At 44.1% G+C, this 20,435-nt stretch overlaps 1 long non-coding RNA gene across 1 annotated transcript in view; it reads left to right on the top strand.

The window, feature by feature from the left end:
- Positions 1-344: 344 nt before the first annotated feature.
- Positions 345-20,435, top strand: part of LOC146071076 (uncharacterized) — a 107,179-nt gene continuing 87,088 nt past the window's right edge. Inside the window, exons 1-2 of the long non-coding RNA XR_014472981.1 lie at positions 345-470; positions 14,646-14,729. This is a non-coding gene — a long non-coding RNA (uncharacterized LOC146071076). The remainder of the gene's footprint in view (positions 471-14,645; positions 14,730-20,435) is intronic.

Here is a 20,435-nt window from a genome sequence, read left to right as displayed (position 1 = left end):
AGTATAATAAGTGTATAACAGGAGTAAACAGGACTATAACCAGCAGGCTGTCAGTGCTGGGAGCATACCTATATACCAAGTGGCCTAGGCAGGCTCGGACTGGCCTGGGGGGGAACCGGGGAATCCCCCGGTGGGCCCCGGTGATTTTGGACCACGCCCACTTGTTTAGGGGGGCGGGGCTATCACTCTTTATCCCCCCTCCCCACCGCCGCAATAGCAAAGGCACGGCGGCTGCAAGCAGGGCTGAGGAGCTGGAACCCTGTCGCGCTGTGTCATGACGTCAGACGCCACAGTGACAGTTGTCCCAACTCCCGCCGGCGCAGCACATCAGGCCACCTGATTCAGGCAGGTCTGCACAGGATGGGAGCAGCCACCGCCGGGGCCCCAAACAGCAGCACAGATCCCCCCCCAGCACGATAAGAGCTGCGGGGGTAGAGAGAAAACTGCTTTTGTTCCCCGTCTGCAAACTGGTAGGTAACTAGCCTAACCATTTGCAGTATTAACTTTTTTATATTCTGTGTTGTTGTTTTTTAGGGGTATGCGCTGTATTGTGTGTGTGTGTGTGTATGTATGTATATGTGTGTGTGTGTGTGTGTGTGTGTGTATGTGTATGTATGTGTGTGTGCACCATATTATCTGTGTAGGGAGGATCTATGTAATGTACTATATTGGGGGCCTATGTGCTGCACTATTTGAGTGGGGGGACCTATGTAATGTATGTTATTGGGGGGCCTATGTGCTGTACTATTTGAGTGGGGGGACCTATGTATGTTATTGGGGGCCTATGTGCTGCACTATTTGAGTGGGGGGACCTATGTAATGTATGTTATTGGGGGCCTATGTGCTGTACTATTTGAGTGGGGGGACCTATGTAATGTATGTTATTGGGGGCCTATGTGCTGCACTATTTAAGTGGGGGGACCTATGTATGTTATTGGGGGCCTATGTGCTGCACTATTTGTGTGGGGGGACCTATGTAATGTATGTTATTGGGGGCCTATGTGCTGTACTATTTGAGTGGGGGGACCTATGTAATGTATGTTATTGGGGGCCTATGTGCTGCACTATTTGAGTGGGGGGACCTATGTATGTTATTGGGGGCCTATGTGCTGTACTATTTGAGTGGGGGGACCTATGTAATGTATGTTATTGGGGGCCTATGTGCTGTACTATTTGAGTTGGGGGGACCTATGTAATGTATGTTATTGGGGGCCTATGTAATGTATTATATGGGGGGCCTAAGTGCTGTATTATTTGAGTTGGTGGGACATATGTAATGTGTTTTTATTGGGGGCCTATGTGCTGTACTATTAGAGTGGGGGACCTATGTAATGTATTATATGGGAGGGCAAAGGCGAATCTAAGGGGTGCACCGGACCACCTAGTCTTAAGGTGTCTACAGACGGCAGATATGCCGTGCTATGCGAGTCCCGATACGATCAGCTGGTATCCGGACTCGCATCGCACGGCATGCGGCAGGGGCACAATTTAGACTATATAGTGCAGATCTGCCTGCCCTCACTATATCGCTGCAGATTTGTGCTCACTTGGGAGCGCGCATCGGCAGCGCATCGGGCTTGTTAGCCCTAAAAAGCCACCAATCAACATGCGATATGGCTTCCGATGTTCTCTAAATCGGGAACATCGGAATCCATATCGCCCCCGTGTGTACACACCATAAGGAATTGCTTGTTGCCAAGGAGGATGTCTCACGCCGCTGAATGCACCTAATTGAAATAAATGACAGCCGCCAGAGAGCGCTGTGCACTGCCCGGCTGTAGTCTAAGCAGTGGCATCGATATTTTCAGTTTTCCCTTTGGACCGCCGGCAGCCAATCAGGAGCGGCATTGGTAATATTGGTAGCTGCTTCTGATTGGCTGCCGGACCTCAGTGCGAGAACTGAAAATATCGATGTTACTGCTTAGACTACAGCCGGGCAGCGCACAGCGCTCTCTGCCCGGCTGTCATTTATTTCAATTAGGTGAGTACAGCGGCGTGAGACATCCCCCTTGGCAACAAGCAATTCCTTAGACTATTCAGCCGGCTCTCTGCCCAGCTGTCATTTCTTTAGGTGCATCCAGTAGTATGACATCCTCCTTGGCAATTAGCAATTTCCTCCCCACCTTGGCAACGAGCAATTCCCTCCCCCAATGAGCATTACGTTGTGGTCTAATAAGTGTAATACGACGCACAATTTTGTGATGCCACGCCTCCGTCCCATGAGGCCACGCCCCATTTGCGCCACACAAAGGTCCCCCTTGAATGTGGGTTTGGATTTGGGAACAGCCATTACCATATTTCTACATTCACCTATTGGGGGGGGGGGGGGGGCGCGTGCGCCCCTATGTGCTGTACTATTATCTGAGTGGGGGACCTATGTGCTGTATTATGTGTGGGGACCTACATGCTGTACTATTATCTGTGTGTGGAGGACCTATGTGCTATATTATATGTGGGGAGACATACGTGCTGTACTATTATCTGTGTGTGGAGGACCTATGTGTTGTAATATCTGGGGGGGTGGTATTTGCTGTATTATCTATGGGACCTATGTGCTTTATTATCAACGTGGGGGATTTATGGATCAAATGTCACACACCTGTGATTTTGGGGCAATTTTTGACCGATTATCGGCCCAAAGTGCAGAAATCGGATGAAATTGGCCCAAAATTCTATAGTGTATAGCCACTCCTCTCTGGTCAGATGGCCACACCCCTTCAAAAAGACCACGCCCTTTGGTGGGCCCCTGTGAGTGCATTTCCCTGGTGGGCCCTTCGTGCCCCAGTCCGACACTGGGCCTAGGAGGCAGCCACACCCAACAACCAAGGTATGCATGGAAATAAAGCAAAGTAGATCAGCTAAAACCCAGAGCACTGATCCGGTAAACACATATAAACCCACACAGAACATAGTGACTGCTGCATTTACATTGACCCACCGAATGCCAGTGGTACACACAGGGGGGGTTTCTGAGTACCCAGAAACCCCCCAGGAGTCTATGGGCCCTAGACTGAAAGCTGAGGGTCCCCTATTTTCATGGGTACAAGAAATTTAAAAATCAACCCTTGGGAACCGGAGATATTTGACTTCATAGCAGTGGTCCCCATCCAAGCCTGTTAATGGCTCTTCCCAGTCAGATATTTCAGGTGTATTTGACTTAGGGTATAGTTTTTCTGAGGGTATATTCCAAAAGCTGGGACTCTCCCCCTTTGAAAGATACTAGTAGCTTGTCTCTACTGTTCCCAGAACCAGAGATATCAGCCTTCAAGCAGCTGGTTACTGCTCCAGCTCCACACAACTGGTATGTAGTTTTATATACTCGTTGACAGATTGCTCTGCCTCCTGAACTCTGATCCCCTAGTCCCTAATACCATTTGTAATTCCATTAAAATCTAAGAAATCTATTTCCGGGAACTGGAGATATCTGCAGTCAAGCAAGCTGTCCTCCCACCAGAAAACTATGAATAATAAGCCCACTCCACTATACACCCCTCCTCTGTGTATTAAATTTCCTCTACCACCCTGGAAGTTATGTATCAGGGCCCCTTCATTCAGCCCAATGCCCCCTTCTCCCAGCCCATCTTCCACCATCTGGGCAGTAAAAGGGTAATTAGTGGAAATTACTGATCCAGGCCCTACATGCTGAGCGGTTGATATAATACCCCCTACCACCCGCGGGACATCAAAGCTTCCCCCACCCCTACCGCTGGAGGATCAGTAGGGTCCCAAATACATTGCTATACCCAGGGGTCTACACTGCTGTTGCCACCCCTGTATGTATATATCACTCTTGCCTACCCTCCCAGAATTGCCGGGAGGCTCCCGAGAATTGGGTTTCCCTCCCGGCCCCCGGGAAGGTCGGCAATCCTCCCACAATTGCCAGGCAAGTCCAGTACCCCCCTTCCGTGCTGCACTAATACAGACAGGTGACAGTCTTGCCCGACACTCCAGGTCCATTGAGGTCAGGTATACACATCCCCCACATTACCATAGACGTAGCTACATCAGATGGTAATACCCTAAGGCAGTGGTTCCCAACCCTGGTCCTCAAGTACCCCCAACAGTGCATGTTTTGCAGGTCTCCACACAGAATCACAAGTGCTATAATTAGCTCCACCTGTGGATCTTTTCAAATGTGCCTGAATAATGAGTGCACCTGCAATGTGCTGTTGTTCTCTTGATATATATACATGGGGTTGTATACACATACTTTTGACTAGTTGGCCTCAGCCATCTTAACAGAAAGATAGAACCCTATCATTATTTGTATTGCATGTAAATCATGTCAGAACTGATTGTAAAAGATAGATAGATAGATAGATAGATAGATAGATAGATAGAAAATAGTTTTTTATATATATATATATATATATATATATATATACATATAGAGAAACCGCACACAAGGAGCCATTCAGAGATGTCTACACCTTGATAGGAACACTCTACTCTCACAGCCCGCACGGGATAAAACTATACAGCGTATGATTTTTCCTACAACATTTTCTATTGCCTCTACTAAATTAAGAGAGATTATTTTTGAGCACTGGCACATACTTGAGTCAGATCCCGTTATGGGACCTTTTTGTGTTGAGAAACCGCTATTTGCTTATAAACGCAGCAGTAATTTTAAAGATCAAGTTACATCATCTGACATTGGACCGACAGCCAATAGAAACACCTGGCTAGGTGGTAAAAATGGAGCGTTCAGATGTAGCGGTTGCGTAAACTGTCAGTTCATGATCACAGGAGACACATTTCATAATGTAAAATCTGGGACTGACTACAAGTTGAAACATCGGATGAACTGTGATAGCAAATTTATCGTCTACGGGGTCATTTGCCCATGTCACTATGTTTACATAGGAAAAACGATCCGTATGCTCAAAGAGCGAATTGGAATGCATCGTTCCTCAATTAAAAAGGCAATGCTAATCCGTGATCATACCACTCCACCTGTGGCACGTCATTTTTTTGAGGCTGGACATACGTTGCGGGACTTTAAATTTATGCCTCTATTCCAGATAAAACCGCCCAAAAGGGGTGGTGATCGACACCTTTCCCTTCTACGCAAGGAATGTGAATTCATTTATAACTTTAATTCGTTAGCTCCTAACGGGTTGAATGAGGAACTCAATCTAAATGTGTTTATCTAGTGGGACTGCTCACATGCTTATTATGTTTAGTTCTGAGTATGTATAAAATATATTACTACCGGTATACATATTGTATGTTAACTACTATATTATCCTGATGGATTGTACGACTTGTATATACAGATAATTTTTTTCATATGTCACGTTGGTGGTATTTGACATACACACAAAAATTTCTTCTAAAAAGATTTTTCTTTCTATATTCTGTGTTAGGGCATGTTATATTATTCCCAATTTGGTGAGGTTGACATGCCATTAATTGTTGTTTATTTTATCACATGGTGATGGTCCTAGGTAGGACAGTAATGTGGTGACCAGAATTTTATACAGACTATAATTCCTCGATGTTGTTAACACTATGGGTAAAATATTTGTCATTAAGTGTATTTGAGGTAACTTGTATGCCAGTACACTAATAGCGCAGTAGTCTACTGCCCAATTTGTAGCTAGTGGCATGTGTGCTATATCGGATTCGCTAGCGACAGCAGCGGAGCCAGAGCAATGGCTGTGCGTTCCACAGCCTTACTTTGTGCGTTCCACTGAGGAGGAAGTGACGCGGAAGCGACCACATTGTCCGTCCTGTGTGTGAAGTGCACCGATGGTGTGCTGAACATATTCGGGCGGCATGATGAGTTGTGATGAACGTCCCCCCATTACTGTCTATGCTGTGGATTCCGAGCGCAGCGGCGCATTTATACATATTTTATTTCTTTGCTGGTGTCACGTATTACCGGAACCGGAAGTGGATATGCGTTCCACGATATGCTTCCTGCGTTCCAGCAGTGTTGTATGACGCTGATTTGCCCAGGTGTTTGAATCAACAGGTGAGGTTTGTTTGGGGGATTTTGGCGCCACTTCCTGCTCTATTTAAATGGCAACAATATCAGTATGCTTTGTACCCTTGAAGAAGGTGGTAGCACCACCGAAACAGGCTGTCGGGTATCCTGCTTGGAAGTGGTGATGGGTGTCCTATAGAATATGCAGTTTCATTGATGCACTTGGACCATGATAAGTAACCTTCCCACTTTTTGGAAAATGTTTTAGCTCAGTATGTTGCCATGTGCTATTGTTCAAGTCTTTTGCTTATAAAAGCTTTTTTCATATTTTCATAAATTGGTGTGCTGAACATTTTTTCACCTTGTGTGAGAATATACCTATATATATATATATATATATATATATATATATATATATATATCCAAAAGCAGAAAGAAAGGGCACTCAGGGACTTTGATCAGCAGTAGAAAGCAAGACCAATTTATTCCATAATAGTCGTCAACGTTTCGGGGGCAGGACCCCCGTCGTCAGGACAAATAGAAGGCAAAGTGCCGCTACACTTTGCCTTCTATTTGCCCTGATGACGGGGGTCCGGCCCCTGAAAATATAGGCCACCCTAACTCCCGTGCCACCAGATCTTATGTGATACAAGGATCTGAAGGTCCCAGGAAGCAGGCAAGAGGAGATCTAACTAAGAAGGCTACATACTGGAACGTACACAAAACAAACAGCGACCTTGGTGCCAAAACAGAAAATACTACAACCTAGTCCCAAAACAGAAAATACCACGACATCGTCACAAACCAGAAAATATAGTGACCTTGTCGCAAGCACAATATTAGCGACTTCGTTGCAAACCGGAGATCATGCACCGCACAATCTCAAGGGGGTCCTGGCCCCTAAGTAAACAATGCAATACACCACGCTTATACACAATATAATACACGATGCAAAATACAAAATATAATACACCACAAAATAATGGACGGTGACAACCTGTAAATTATGGGTAACTCACGGACTCCAGGAAACTCATGGACCCCAGTGGGTCTGCCCAGCATCATCCGGTTGCTAGGCAACTTGCCAGGAGGAAGACAGGCAGCGGAAGTGATGTGCCGGGCTGGTTGCCTAGCAACCACCGGGACTCAACGCACTGCCCTGCTTGCTGCAGCCACCAGACACTGCCCACTTCCACTGCCAACTTCCACTCTCCCCATCAGCAGTATCAATGTTGATATAAATATAACCAGAGATGGACAATAAGTGAAGTGCGCAGTTTCATACCCTCCAACATGACCCATTCCATTAGGTACAACATGCTCTGTTCCTGGACTTCCCTGCCAGTGGCAGTTACAGAAGTTGGACACCAGCACAGTCCAAAATTCAAAGAGGGTGAGTCCCATCAACTGCCAGTGAGTCCAGGACAGTGATGTTTGGAGTGGCAGTAGGTGTGGCTCCCCTTTTTGAATATTGGACTGTGCTGCAGCCTCACCTCTGCCACTGGTAAGGAAGTCCAGAAACAGAGCATTTTGTACCTAATGGAATGGGCCATGTTGGAGGGTATGCAGTTTACGTACTCTGTCCGTAACTTGTTTACACTTTAAACCTAGCTACAAAGCGTAGCGCAGCATAGTGAACCTTTCCCCTGTATTATACACACTAGACTGATACTTATGATTCAGTATCCTTTCGCAGTTCTTAGTACCCACACTGCGTACACCTTTAAGGACAATGTCCGTAATACACCTTTATCGCTAGATGCGAATAAGAGTCAAGAATTTGCAAACATAACGATACTCAACATGAACAGAAATAGTTGCGTATTGTTGGTTAACCTATGTGTAGTGCACTAAACCTGTAATTAACTATATTTTATTTTGTGTAAGTGTGAGATATGAATTTATGTGTATTAGTATGGCTGCGCTTATGGTCCACTTCGCTACACAGACTAGGGTATTATACTTTATTTGCACAACTCTGCGAACCAAAATGGCGGCCATACCATTCTAAAATGGCGTGTATGCAATTCGACTTTAACAGCAGGTACTGGACACCAGGGAACCATAGTGGCAGTCGGACTTGCACCGGTCTGTGTAGCCATGGGTCTCCGGGTCATGACAGCTGTACTGCCCACTTCCAGGTGATATGAGCTATTGAATCTTGAGTGTCCAATTCCCTTCTTCATTATTGTACCCCCCCAGCCCATGAGGGATGTATCTGTTGTGATGACTATGTCCGGGCAAGGAGAGATCTGGGAGGATGAAGAGGAAGTGCTATCCAACTGCAAATCTCCCTGTGGACTGTGAGAAACAGTATAATTTTGTCTGTCCAGTCCAAATCCTGTCAAAGAAGGGATGATAGGAAATTCTGGCATTGTCTGCATTAGAGAGGAGCGTGGAAATAACCCGGATCTGAGGCTCTTATTTTCCATATCACCCTAGCTAAGTCTCTCATTGAGTACAAATGTGAGCACCTGAAAGATAGACTTGTATGGTGTTCCAATTGTCTGAGGGAACCGCTAATGATAAAGAAGAGGAATCTATCAAAGACCCCAGAAAGACAATTGATTGGTAAATTACTAATATGCATTTCTTAAGGTTGTTGGTAAAAACTAGATTCTGAGGAGCTAGGGATAAGATACCTGCAGAGTAAAAGGTGAATCCTGTTCTGCATATGTACTAAAAGAAGATTAACAAGGTAAATAATACTCCCTGTATTATCTACCTAGGTAATCTTCTGGTAGTACATGCAGAACCCCTTAATGCCTGAGGTGTGTAATTACTGCCTTCATGAGGTGTGTGGATGTGTAAGGGGCATTGAACAGACTGAAAACCATAACAGTCCAATGCTATGGAACATCTCTCCACAGGGACCCTACCAGCCTCCTATGATTTGGAGGTTCCTAAATTGTGTGAAAGGCTTTCTTCTGATCTGTTTTGATCAGTGGCGTAACTAGGTTTTGGGCGCCCCTCCGCCGTTAAGGGGAGGGCGCCCGGCGCGCCGCACCAACCCCCGCCCCGCCGCCCATGCAACCCCCGCCATCCCCCGCAGTCTTACCTACCTTCAGTACACGCTGGTCCCGACTCCCTTCTTCTGCTATGAGGTCCACCACAAAATGTCCGCCCCCATACAGCAGACAGTTTCAGAGAACTGTCTGCTAAATGGGGGTGGACATTTTGTGGTGGTCCTCATAGCAGAAGAAGGGAGCCGGGACCAGCACATACTGAAGACAGGTAAAGACTGTGGGGGATGGCAGCGGGGCGGTGGGGTGTAACTATAGCACTGCAGCCCCCGGCGCCCGCACATGCGCAGCCCCCCCGCGCGCGCGGTCGCGGGGGCTGCTGTGCTATAGTTACGCCACTGGTTTTGATGCAATGGTCACTTAAGTCAGCCTAAACCCGCCATACGTAAAAAATAAGAATTTATTTATCGATTTAGAGACTTCAAGTTCAGTACTGACCTGTATGAACTTTACTGTTTCCTTACAGGGAAATGGTAGCTGACCAAATCTATTTTGGAACTCCTGTAGAAGGGCCAGGTGCAGTACGTCACCCAGCAGGGAACTACTGTTCCCAGGAAAGGAGCGTATCTGCCGAGAAAAATAAACAAGGGAGAAGAGCCTCCCCTTTTCTTTAAACACCTGTCTGTGGTAGTGGTAGGAGGCCAATGCTTTGGAAAGACAGGATGGAATCCTCTGTCTTTCTTAGGACAGAATGCACTTCCCAACACTCCACTTCTCACGACCTGTGTCTCCTCTGACTAATCCATAGGAGTCTCATTGCTCTTGGGTTAAACTGCTGTCTCCAACAGAATGATCCTGATCCCAAGGGGGAATACATGGTCTCGGTAACTGGGGGACAGCAGTACAGTAGGTCCCAGCTATTTGAAATAATACCCCTTTCACACCAGGAAATGCAGGGATTTACCCGGGAATATGGTCCCAGGATCATGCATGGACATTCTCGTTTTGGTCCCTTTTACACCAGCCTAGTCCCTGCATTTTCTGGTGTGAGGTGGAGATAACACCCCCCCCCCCCCCCCCCCTTTAACCAGCTATATCAATAAACTGGCTATATCTTCAAAACCAACTGCACATTTACAGAATCACAGTATCATATTAAAGTATTTTGAGTGGGCTTCGAATGTTTTTGGTCCCGTGAAACTGGTCCCTTTGGTTCTAGAGAAATCTATCCACAAAGAACATGAACAGCCATGAAATTACATTGCAGAAATAAAAAAATCGGTTTAGCCACAATATCTCCAGAACAAATTGACCCATATGGACCAGCCTGGTCTCAGATTGCAGGCCCAGCAATTTGGGTTCAAATGAGATCAACACTGAGCTGTGATGCTGTGACTGGCAGCCGTCGGAACCGGGGTGGGGGGCGGAATTAGCGGGTCCCATGTTATCCTATGGGGAAAACGTCCCAGCTTTGCCCTGCGGTATCTGCAATTACCTGGGGGCTAGCAACGCGGGGCTGAGCTTGTTGGAAAGCCCCGGTCCTCACCTCAGCTATGTCAGAAATGCAAGGGGAAACGTGCCCGGGTGCCCCCCCTTGAGTCTGCCCATGTTGCAAATGATGCCACCAATGGAAAGCCCAATGATTGATGGCCATCCCTATGATGAAGGAAGGAAAATGTAAATGTGTCAGATTCAGAGTTAAATTGGGAGTGTCATATATACATTTAAATAGAAAAGTTTAAAGCTTGCTAATAGCTATCTGCTACAAGCAAAACACAGTATTAGCTCTGCTTGCAAGTATAATTACATCTGCACGTCTTGTACAATGAAATAGGAGGAGGATTCCATATTTGTATGCAGCTACTATAAGAAAATATGCAAATGCCACAGGAGGCACTCTGGGGGACTTGGTAAGCTGCGATATTTGCAGCTTACTGACTCAACCAGAATAAGGCCCTCAGTCTTAACACCCCTGCTGTTAACCCCTAAAACAAGCCACAAATATACACTGATAAGTAACCGCCTTTGTCTTTGTATGGCATCGAGCAAGAAACCCCTGGCAATGGGCATGTAACCACTAGGAATGAGAATGTAACCCCAGGCAACAAGTCATATGCTACGGTGACTTCTCCCCTCGGAGAAGTTATGGCCATCCTGGGTGGCAGGATTGCATGCAATATATCATATGTGATCCCTATCCGGCTCAGAAGCAATCCAAGAGATTGCTTGTGCAGCCGGTGGGACTTGAAGGCTTTGGTGCAATGCGCACAGGACCATGCATTGCATCGGACCTGCTGTCCTTCACATGCAATATGGGCTCTTTTCCTGCAATTGATCACTGCAATCACAGGAAAAGAGCCCAAATTGCATGTGAATTGCCTAATGTATGGGGGCATTATAGGTCACAAGCCTATTCATTTCCACTGATACAAATGTTTATATTCCTCTCAGTGTGGCACATTCCAGCATCTATAACTCTCACATCTGATGTAACCTTCCTGTAAGTGCATACTTGTTGACTCAGACCAAGAAAAATTCACATCTGCTCTCCGAGGCCTTGAAGTGCTGCCCATCTGATGCAACAAAGCCACAGTCAATGCACAGGAATAGGACTGCAGCCTTATCTTAGTTTGGAAACAAGGTTTTACTGTGGCCTCTGTTTATCTGACACTGTGCATTAAAGATATGGATGATATCATTAAAGAAGGTGGCTGCGGTCCGTAAAGACCGCCTCTGTTGTCGCAGCTAAATCTGACAAAATCGTCAGCGAAGCGGAGGGTGGGTGACACACTGACCAATATCATCAGTGTGTATTATTATTATTATTGTTTATGTGGAGCCTCACAGTTTTTGAAACACCTTACAATACATAAAACCAAACCCCCCCCCCCCCCCCCAAAAAAAAACCAAGTTGCATTACAAGGCAATTTAGGACAAGTACATGGTAAACAGTGGCGTAAGTAAAAATTATTTCTTAGTGGCACTATAAGTGCGCACCGTAGGTATGCGCGCCAATAGTACACATTGCCACGTGTCATGAAGGGGTGTGGTCATATGAAACTAGACAAGTGGTTACTGAAAAAAGGGGCATGGCCACATTATAACACACACCGTAATTAATTTTACACATTATACCCCACACGGTAATGCCCATTACACATTATGCTCCACATTTTAATGCCCATTACTTATTATACCACATGCCATAATGCCCATTACATATTATGTCACACACCGTAATGCCTATTACATATTATGTCACATAAGTGACACTTATGCTAGTTGCCAGCAGCTGCGTGCTCGATGCCAGGAGTTCTTGCTTGTTGGCACAGGGGGTTTCATGCTGTTGCCATGGGAGGATTACATGCTTGTTGTCATGGGGGGTTACATGCTTGTTGCCATGGAGTGATTACACACTCATTGCCCAGTGGATGGGAAGGGATTACATGCTCGTTGCCCAGGGGGCTTCCTCCAACCATGCCAGCTCATGCCCCTCTCCCCACCAGCAGCACTGTCATGTGCAGGTCCCACTGGCAGTGGCTCCTGGGCCCCAACCCCAGGCTGCACAGTGCCGCAGGCTTCCACCACCCCTTCGGCGGCTCTCGGCCATTTCAAATATGTTGCCGATTCATGAGCCAATCGGAGCTCATGCCCAGGCAGCCAATCACTGCGGCTGCTTTTACACGAACTATGATTGGCTCAGGAGCCACACCATATTTGAAATAGCTGAGAGCTGCCTGAGGGGAGAGGGAAGGCTGTGGCGCAGAGCTCCACTCTTCTAGTCTCTCAGTGGCAGCGGTGGAGGTGCTGGAGGGGTGGGGGAAGCCTGTGGTGCTGCTCTGCTCTCTCCTTCACCTCTCAGTGGTTGGCAGCCGCCAGAGGGGTGGGAGAAGTGCAGCAAGGGGTGGTACGGCGTACTAGCAACATATTTCTTAAAGGTACACTGTACTACTCCATACCCCCTTACTTGCACCATTAAATTGGTAAAAAAATATAGTTGCATAAGGGGACAGGCCCCTGAAGCAACTATTAGTACAATATATAAGAAAAGCACATGAGGAGAGAGAGTCCTGCTCTTGAGAATTTATTCTAAAGGGGAGGGGCAGACAGAGAGGAGTGACACAGAAGGGTTAGATGTGAGCATAAACAGGTTAGCAAGAGAGATGGCTGAGTTTAAGGAAGAATTGGGTCTTGAGAGACTTATTAAAGTCTTGTAGGGACATGGAGAGTCTGATAGGAGTGGTAGAGAATTCCAGAGATAATGAGTACAACGGTATATCGTTCTCTTGCGCCACTGCTATATTGGTGGAATTGCTAATTGGGTATAAACTTAGGGCCTTATTCTAGTTCGCACTTTCTGACAAAATCCTTCTTAGATGGACAAAACCATGTGCACTGCAGGGGGGCAGATGTAAAATGTGCAGAGAGAATTAGATTTGGGTGAGTTATTTTGTTTCTGTGTAGGGTAAATACTGTCTGCTTTATTTTTACACTGCAATATAGATCTCACTTTGAAGTAAAACCCCACCCAAATCTAATTCTCTCTGGACAAGTTACATCTGCCCCCCTGCAGTGCACATGGTTTTGTCCATCTAAGAAGGATTTTGTCAGAAAGAATGAACTAGAATAGGGGCCTTTATGTCTTGTACATCTCTAGCTTGCTGGAAAATCCAGATTGATACTTATTTACAGTATATACATCTACCATACATTTGGAAAATTATGATGAGATGATCCCTTGGTCATAACAATTTCATCCATTAAAAACATTATTTTACAGATTTTTTTTTACATGACGGAACAACATAACAGTAATGTCAGCGCTGGCAGCGTCAGTTTTTCTCACCCTATGTTTATTACTCTTTAATTAAATTCCTCCTTAAATTCCTTCCACATGCAAATTTATGTTTAAAAAAATATATTTTAAAACATTTCAAGTAGCTCAGAGCAGATGGGGGAAAATACAGAGGGGGGTGTGGTTAGTGTGGTCGCTATATCCCACCTCCCTTTTACATAGTCTCACTGAGTCATTCTTGGATGTGTCTCCTTTACGCATGCAATAGGCTCTTAATAAAAATGTAGGAGATGGAGGGGTATGGATCATTAGGTCTACAACAATTAGGTTGACAAGCAGTGGGTCGACACCATTAGGTCGACATGCGTCTAGGTCAACATGGGTTAAGTTGACAGGGTTATTAGGTCGACTTGTGCAAGGTCGACAGTCAAAAGGTCGACGTGGGGGTTTTTCACAGTTTTTTACCTAAATGTTGACACAGTCGACATGGACACAGGTTAAAATGCACTGCTGCGCTCGCCAAGCTTCGGGCTTGGTGCCTCGCTACGCTCGGCACACTATTTTAGTCTCCCGCCATGCCCTAGTGGATGGTAGGGCATCAAATACCACATTTTGGCACATGTCGGCTCAAAAAACAGTGAAAAACCCCATTTTGACCTTTTGATTGTTGACCTTGCCCATGTTGACATAACGCTTGTGTCCACCTAATGACCCGGTCGACCTAGACACATGTCGACCTTGACCCATGTTGACCTAGACCCATGTCGACCGAGATCTATGTCGACCTAATCGTGTCGACCCAATGCTTGTTGACCTTCTTTTTGTAGACCTAATGATCGTACCCCAGATGGAGAATGGCAGTAACCCCAAGATGTCATACAATTACAATAGTTCCCTGAGCAACTAATGATTTCTCATGAGGATTAAAGTTGTACGTTTCTTTCACCTCAATCAGATGGCTACAAGGACAGACTGGGACTAAACAACAACATACCAATGCAGATTACTCTATCATTTTGATGTTCGTTAACTGTGAAAGGTCAGTCATTTTCACTGCACTCCTAGGAGGGATTTAATTAAAGCATGGGGAGAGATAAGGTGGAGAGAGCTATTATTTCTGTTTAGCTCTGTATATTTTATAGCCCATATTTCTAAGTAGATCATAGGTGGCAATGCTACTGCCAGAGGGATCGGAGGCTAGATTGTGCTTCAAACCAACATTACTATTTCCAATGATGACAGAACGCACCTTCCAGCTTCCCTTTCCCTTTGTTCTGCTCTGCACTCGTTCCCTTTAGAACTTGTTATTTCTTTGCCGCTTCTGTCATTTGCCATATAATAGTTTGTCTTTAAATGGCCAAATGTCTGTGGCCTGTAGTTATGATATTAGAAGCAATATGTCACTGTCATTACTATGTACTGAAGTGACAACGAGACAGAGAAAGCATATGATATGAATTAGGAATCATTTTACAAGGCCAATGATTCAATTTGCAGAATCTGAGCAATTGAGTCACTTCCTACAGCCTCAGTACCGTATAGTAAATTTATGAATGCCTAACACATTACATCAATTTCAGACATTCATTTATAATTTGGGGTATAAATATGTAACAATGGAGGTTTGCAGACATTTGAAATGGTCTATGGCAGTGGTTCCCAAACTGTGTGCCGTGGCTCCCTGGTTTGCCTCGGGACACTTGCAGGGGTGCCACGGGTTGGTGGTCCAGTACCAAATCAAATTATTTATGATCATTATTTATGGACAAATCCAGTGCTGGTGGCTGCCAATCATAAAATATGTGTACACGCAGAAGCAAATCCTGCCATTTACCACATAACTGACCCTAAGAAGCACATACAAACACAATCTACTTAATTTTATATATAGTTTTTTGGGCCATGGGGTGCCGTGAAAAAATTCTGATACTCTAGGGTGCCGTGATTCAAAAAAGATTGGGAACCCTTGGTCTATGGAATAAATATATCACAAGGCTCAGAATAGTAAATGCCTAACAAAACAGACACCCAGCTTCAGGCAACTGAATTAAAAATAATGTTTTGTGGCAAAGCAGGAATAATTACATTGTGCCTGAACTGCTGAACTGTAATCATCTGCAGAACAATTATGTAATCTAAAAATCTCAGTTGCATAACTGAGACCATGCAGGGGCATGGAGAGACTCTATCAGAGCCATGTAACCAACAGAATTGCGAGAAACATCGAAGTGTTTATGTGGCTTTCTTAGCACATTAAACTTAAAGCTATAGTACAACTTAGAAAAGCATGAAGCTGTAAAAAAAAGTATTAAACCAGTGATGAAACAAAAAGTAAAACAAGAATTAATGCAGACAGTCTGATTTAAAAAAAATATGGGTGAAATTTAATAGGATGAGAGATTCAGAAAGTGAGAGATAAGCGGCAATCATTTACACTTCAAAATAAAACTGGTTTTGCCATGTAAATGATTGGCGCTTTAAAAAAAACTGGAGATTTCAACCAAAGTCTTGCAATTCCTTTCTATAAGGTTACATTGGTAATGAAGTTGTTTACATATTGATTGATTAGAGAACCTTTCATTTAGATTAGTTTAATATAGGCAATGAAATTTAATGCTGTTTTGAGCTAGAATAATTTTACCATATTAATAATAAATTTACCATCGCACTTCGCACAGATATTAATAAATGCAAAAATGAAGGGAGACAGCAGAGGATGAACCAGTCTACAGAAAGTTATTTAACCCCTGGTGGAGATCTAACAAACCTTCTAAAGAGGGCCAGTGCTATGCTGGCTATCCCTAGAGAGGGGGCCATTTAATTGCTGTTTCCACATTCAGGTATGGTGGTGCAGAAGGCACATTTCTTGTTGCAGCTTCCTGAGGAGACAATCAGAACTGTGTGACTCATCTATGGTTTTGGTGCCCACACAGCCACTCGGACTCCATAAGCAAGACTTTAGCTGGGTTTATCTGCTATAACTAGCTTAACCCTTCTATTTGGTCGCAACAAGCACGATGATTAATGGCTACCTAGAACAACCTAGAACAACTGAACTATTCAGTCAGTCGCCCATTAATTATAGCATTGACAAATGACTTGCATTTTCATAGCTTTATTTAATTTTTGCATTTGCATACATCTGAATGTATATGTAACCATAAACCTGGAGTATAGACACACGTGGAGCAAAGATGAGACAACTGTTATCACCAAATGGAATGTAGGCGAAGGATTTTCATCTCAGAGAAACTTGGCTTTTTATAGTGAACATTGTTTTTAATACTAGTAGTGCTCCCTCTAGTGGACTTATGTATTTATTTTACTTTCATAAGTTACTAACAAGTACTCTAGAACAGTGTTTATCTAACTTGCTCCATTTGAACAGTAATCATTTGTGTTTTCTTTTTTCTTAATACTTATTCTATTGTTTTCAATAATACAAGACATTACACTGAACACTGTCTGTGGTATACAGAAATTACAAGTGATGTTCAAGTTTACATACAGATCCTTCACATATAGGGGTAGGCGCATGGACCAGGGATTGCGTTCTTATTTCCAATCTGTTTCTGGTATTTTCTCTCCTCGTTATCTAAATTGGCTATTGTTCTCAATTAACTTAGTATCTTGTCGTATATATTTTATATTTTATAGCCGTTATCTGCTAGCTCTCTTTTTTCCGCCATCCCTGGTCGATCCCGCCTCCCCTGTACATTCCAAGATTGTGATAGCTACAAATTATTCTTTTCTCTTTCATCCTTCTCTACACCCCTTGGATGCAATTATACATCGTTTTTCTTTACTTAATGTTTAGTTTCGGTGTGTTTTTAATATTCTATTTAAGGATTCTAAGCATCTGATTATGAGTTAATCAATCACTCTTAAGATTTATTTTTCTGATATTTTACCACGGACACACAGGACAAAACAGGGGAGGACAAGGGAAAAGTTTGGGGGGGGGGGTTGGGGTGCTGTCAGGCTGTTCTGTACCTCATGTCTTATGTTCTCTATGTGTTAATTTTCATGTCTTATTATAGGGTTGGCCGTCTATAGGCCCTCCCGTCCTTTATTTTTCTTTCCTCTCGGGGGTCTTTTATTCATTCGAGATATGATATTCTAACCATGGGGTCCAGATTTCATTAAACTTATCTATTTTCTCGTCTACTATGCTTGCCAAGAGTTCCATCTGGTATAGATGCCAGATGGCTTCTTTTATGGCATTAATAGATGGAGTGGCCTTTGTTTTCCAGTTACTGGCTATTTTTATCTTAACTGCACCCAACACAAACCATATAAATTTTTGTCCTGCATTGTCTACCCCTGGTATTTTTAGGGGGAATATAAAGTACTCCGGTGCCATGGGGATATCTGCTCCTGTTATCTGGAGGATTAGTTTCCCCACTTTCTTCCAAGTCTCCTGAATTCTGGGGCATCCCCAGAAGATATGGCTTAGTGTGCCCCGTTCCCCACACTCTCGCCAGCAGCAGTCGCTGGCATCTGAGTATATATGTTTCAATCTGCTAAGAGTTAAGTACCAGCGTGAATATATCTTAAAGATATTTTCTCTAAATCTTATCGATTGGGAAACTGATATTAAGTTTTGTTTAATTTTATTCCATACCTCCGGGGTCAATTGTTTCCCAATTTCCTCTTCCCAGGCTACTTCATGCGGTAATTTACTCTGTTTTTTTGTGATTCAACAATAATTTGTAAATAGTTGAAATTAAACCTCTGGATGTTGCCCTCCTCTGACAAAGACCTTCTATTATAGTTTTACTCTGATCTTTTCTGGTTTTCCCAAAATAGCTGCATATTTGCAGGTATTGATAATGGGCTTTAGATGGTATGTCATATTTGACTTTAAGGTCCTCAAAGGAGGGAAACCCACCAGCGGTTTCCAGTTCATTGATAAATAAAATTTCCGCTTTCGCCCAGTTTTTCTTAAAGTTTGTTTCTTTGCTAACTGGAAGTTGTGGGTTATCCCACATTGGGGTCAGGGTAGATGGGTAGGGGGTCAAATTATAATCCTTATTTAGTTTGTCCCATATTATTAGCGAGAGCATAATAGTTGGAAAACTCTTCACCTCTCCTGGTCTTTCTTTTTTGGTCTGCCATAGAAGTGTTGAGATGGAGTGCAGCTGGAGTAATTCCGACTCCAGCTGCACCCATCTCCGAGTTACAGGGTCAGAATGCCACAAGATTAATTGTGCACACTGTGCTGCATAGTAGTAGTTTTTTAGGTTTGGGACTCCCAGTCCCCCCTCTTTTGTACCAAATTGCAAGGTTTTGAGGCGCACCCTGGCTCTTTTCCCTGACCATAAAAATCGGGTAAAGATGCTGTGTACGTTTTTGAATATCCCTGCTGGGATTCTAATGGCCAATGCTTGAAATAAATATAGCATTCTCGGCAATATATTCATTTTCAGGGCATTAGCTCTTCCTGTCCATGAAATAGAGAGCTTTGATCACCCCTTAATATCATTTGTGATCTCATTTATTATTTTCGGGAAGTTTGCATTATACAGCTGATTATAATTTTTTGTAATATTTATTCCTAAATATTTTAGCTGGAATTTCTTCCAGTTTATTGGGTATGCCAGTGATATACTCTTTTTCTCATCTGATGGCAGGTAGAAGTCCAAGACCTCCGTTTTATCTGCATTTATTTAGAAATTTGATATTTAATTTGTGTTTTCATGGTATTCTCAGGAATAATTAGTACCATCTGTAGACCTTTTTATTACACTAAAAAGACACCTGTGCTCCTGTGAAGGGGTTTCAAAATGTTCACAATGCTGACATTAAAAATTGTTATTATTAATTTTGGTACTTGTTTCCTAGCACGGCGCCCATCGCATACCGTATTTAGTGGTGTGCAATGTGATGCGATGTTCCAGGAGTGCTTGTCCAATGAAATATCGCATAGCATTGCATGCCAGCAAATGGCATGCAATGCAATGCGATTTTTAATTGTACAAGCAACCTGATGGGTGCTTACAATGTTAAATGCACCCACATTGTCAATGCCACCCCCACTATCAACACCAACCGGAAGCGTGGCGAGCGCAGCGGTACACGTCCTCCGACCTTTTCATACCCCCACTATCCACGTCAGTGTGGAGTTAATTTTAGATAGTGTGGCGAATGCAGCGAGCCACCGAGCCTGAAGCGTGGCGAGCCCTGCGAGGGGACGCTGAATACGAGCCACACTATCTAAAATCAACTCCACGCCGACGTGGATAGTAGGGGTATGAAAAGGTCAGAAGACGCGTACCGCTGCGCTCGCCATGCTTCGGGTTAGCATTGATAGTGGGGGTGGCGTTGACAATGGGGGTGCATTTAACATTGTAAGCACCCTTAGGGTGCTTGTATGGGTGCTTGTACAATTAAAAATCGAATTGCATCGCATGCCGCTATATTGCATGAGATGCGATCAAAATCAGGGGGCCGTGCTAGGAAACAAGTACCTTAATTTTTACACAGGCAATATATATTTTCCAAATGTCAACATTATGCATATTGACAGTTAGAAAGATCTAAGAAATTAGGTTTAGGCTGCAATTAGGGTTAGGATAAAATAGGACATTAAAATGTGTCAAAATTGTGAATGTCGACATGTTAAATGTTCTGACATCCACTTCGGTATTATAGCCCTTATTCTGATTGAGTCGGATGGCTCCAACAGGAGATGGTTGGTGTTTGCACATGTGCAGAGTCATATCTGCGCATGTGCGTACGCCTC

The sequence above is a fragment of the Crinia signifera genome, chromosome 1 (genome assembly GCF_055691185.1).
Source record: "Crinia signifera chromosome 1, ASM5569118v1, whole genome shotgun sequence".
Taxonomy (NCBI): Eukaryota; Metazoa; Chordata; class Amphibia; order Anura; family Myobatrachidae; genus Crinia; species Crinia signifera.
Note: the sequence above shows the minus strand (reverse complement) of the source record. Positions and strands in the feature narration are given on the sequence as shown.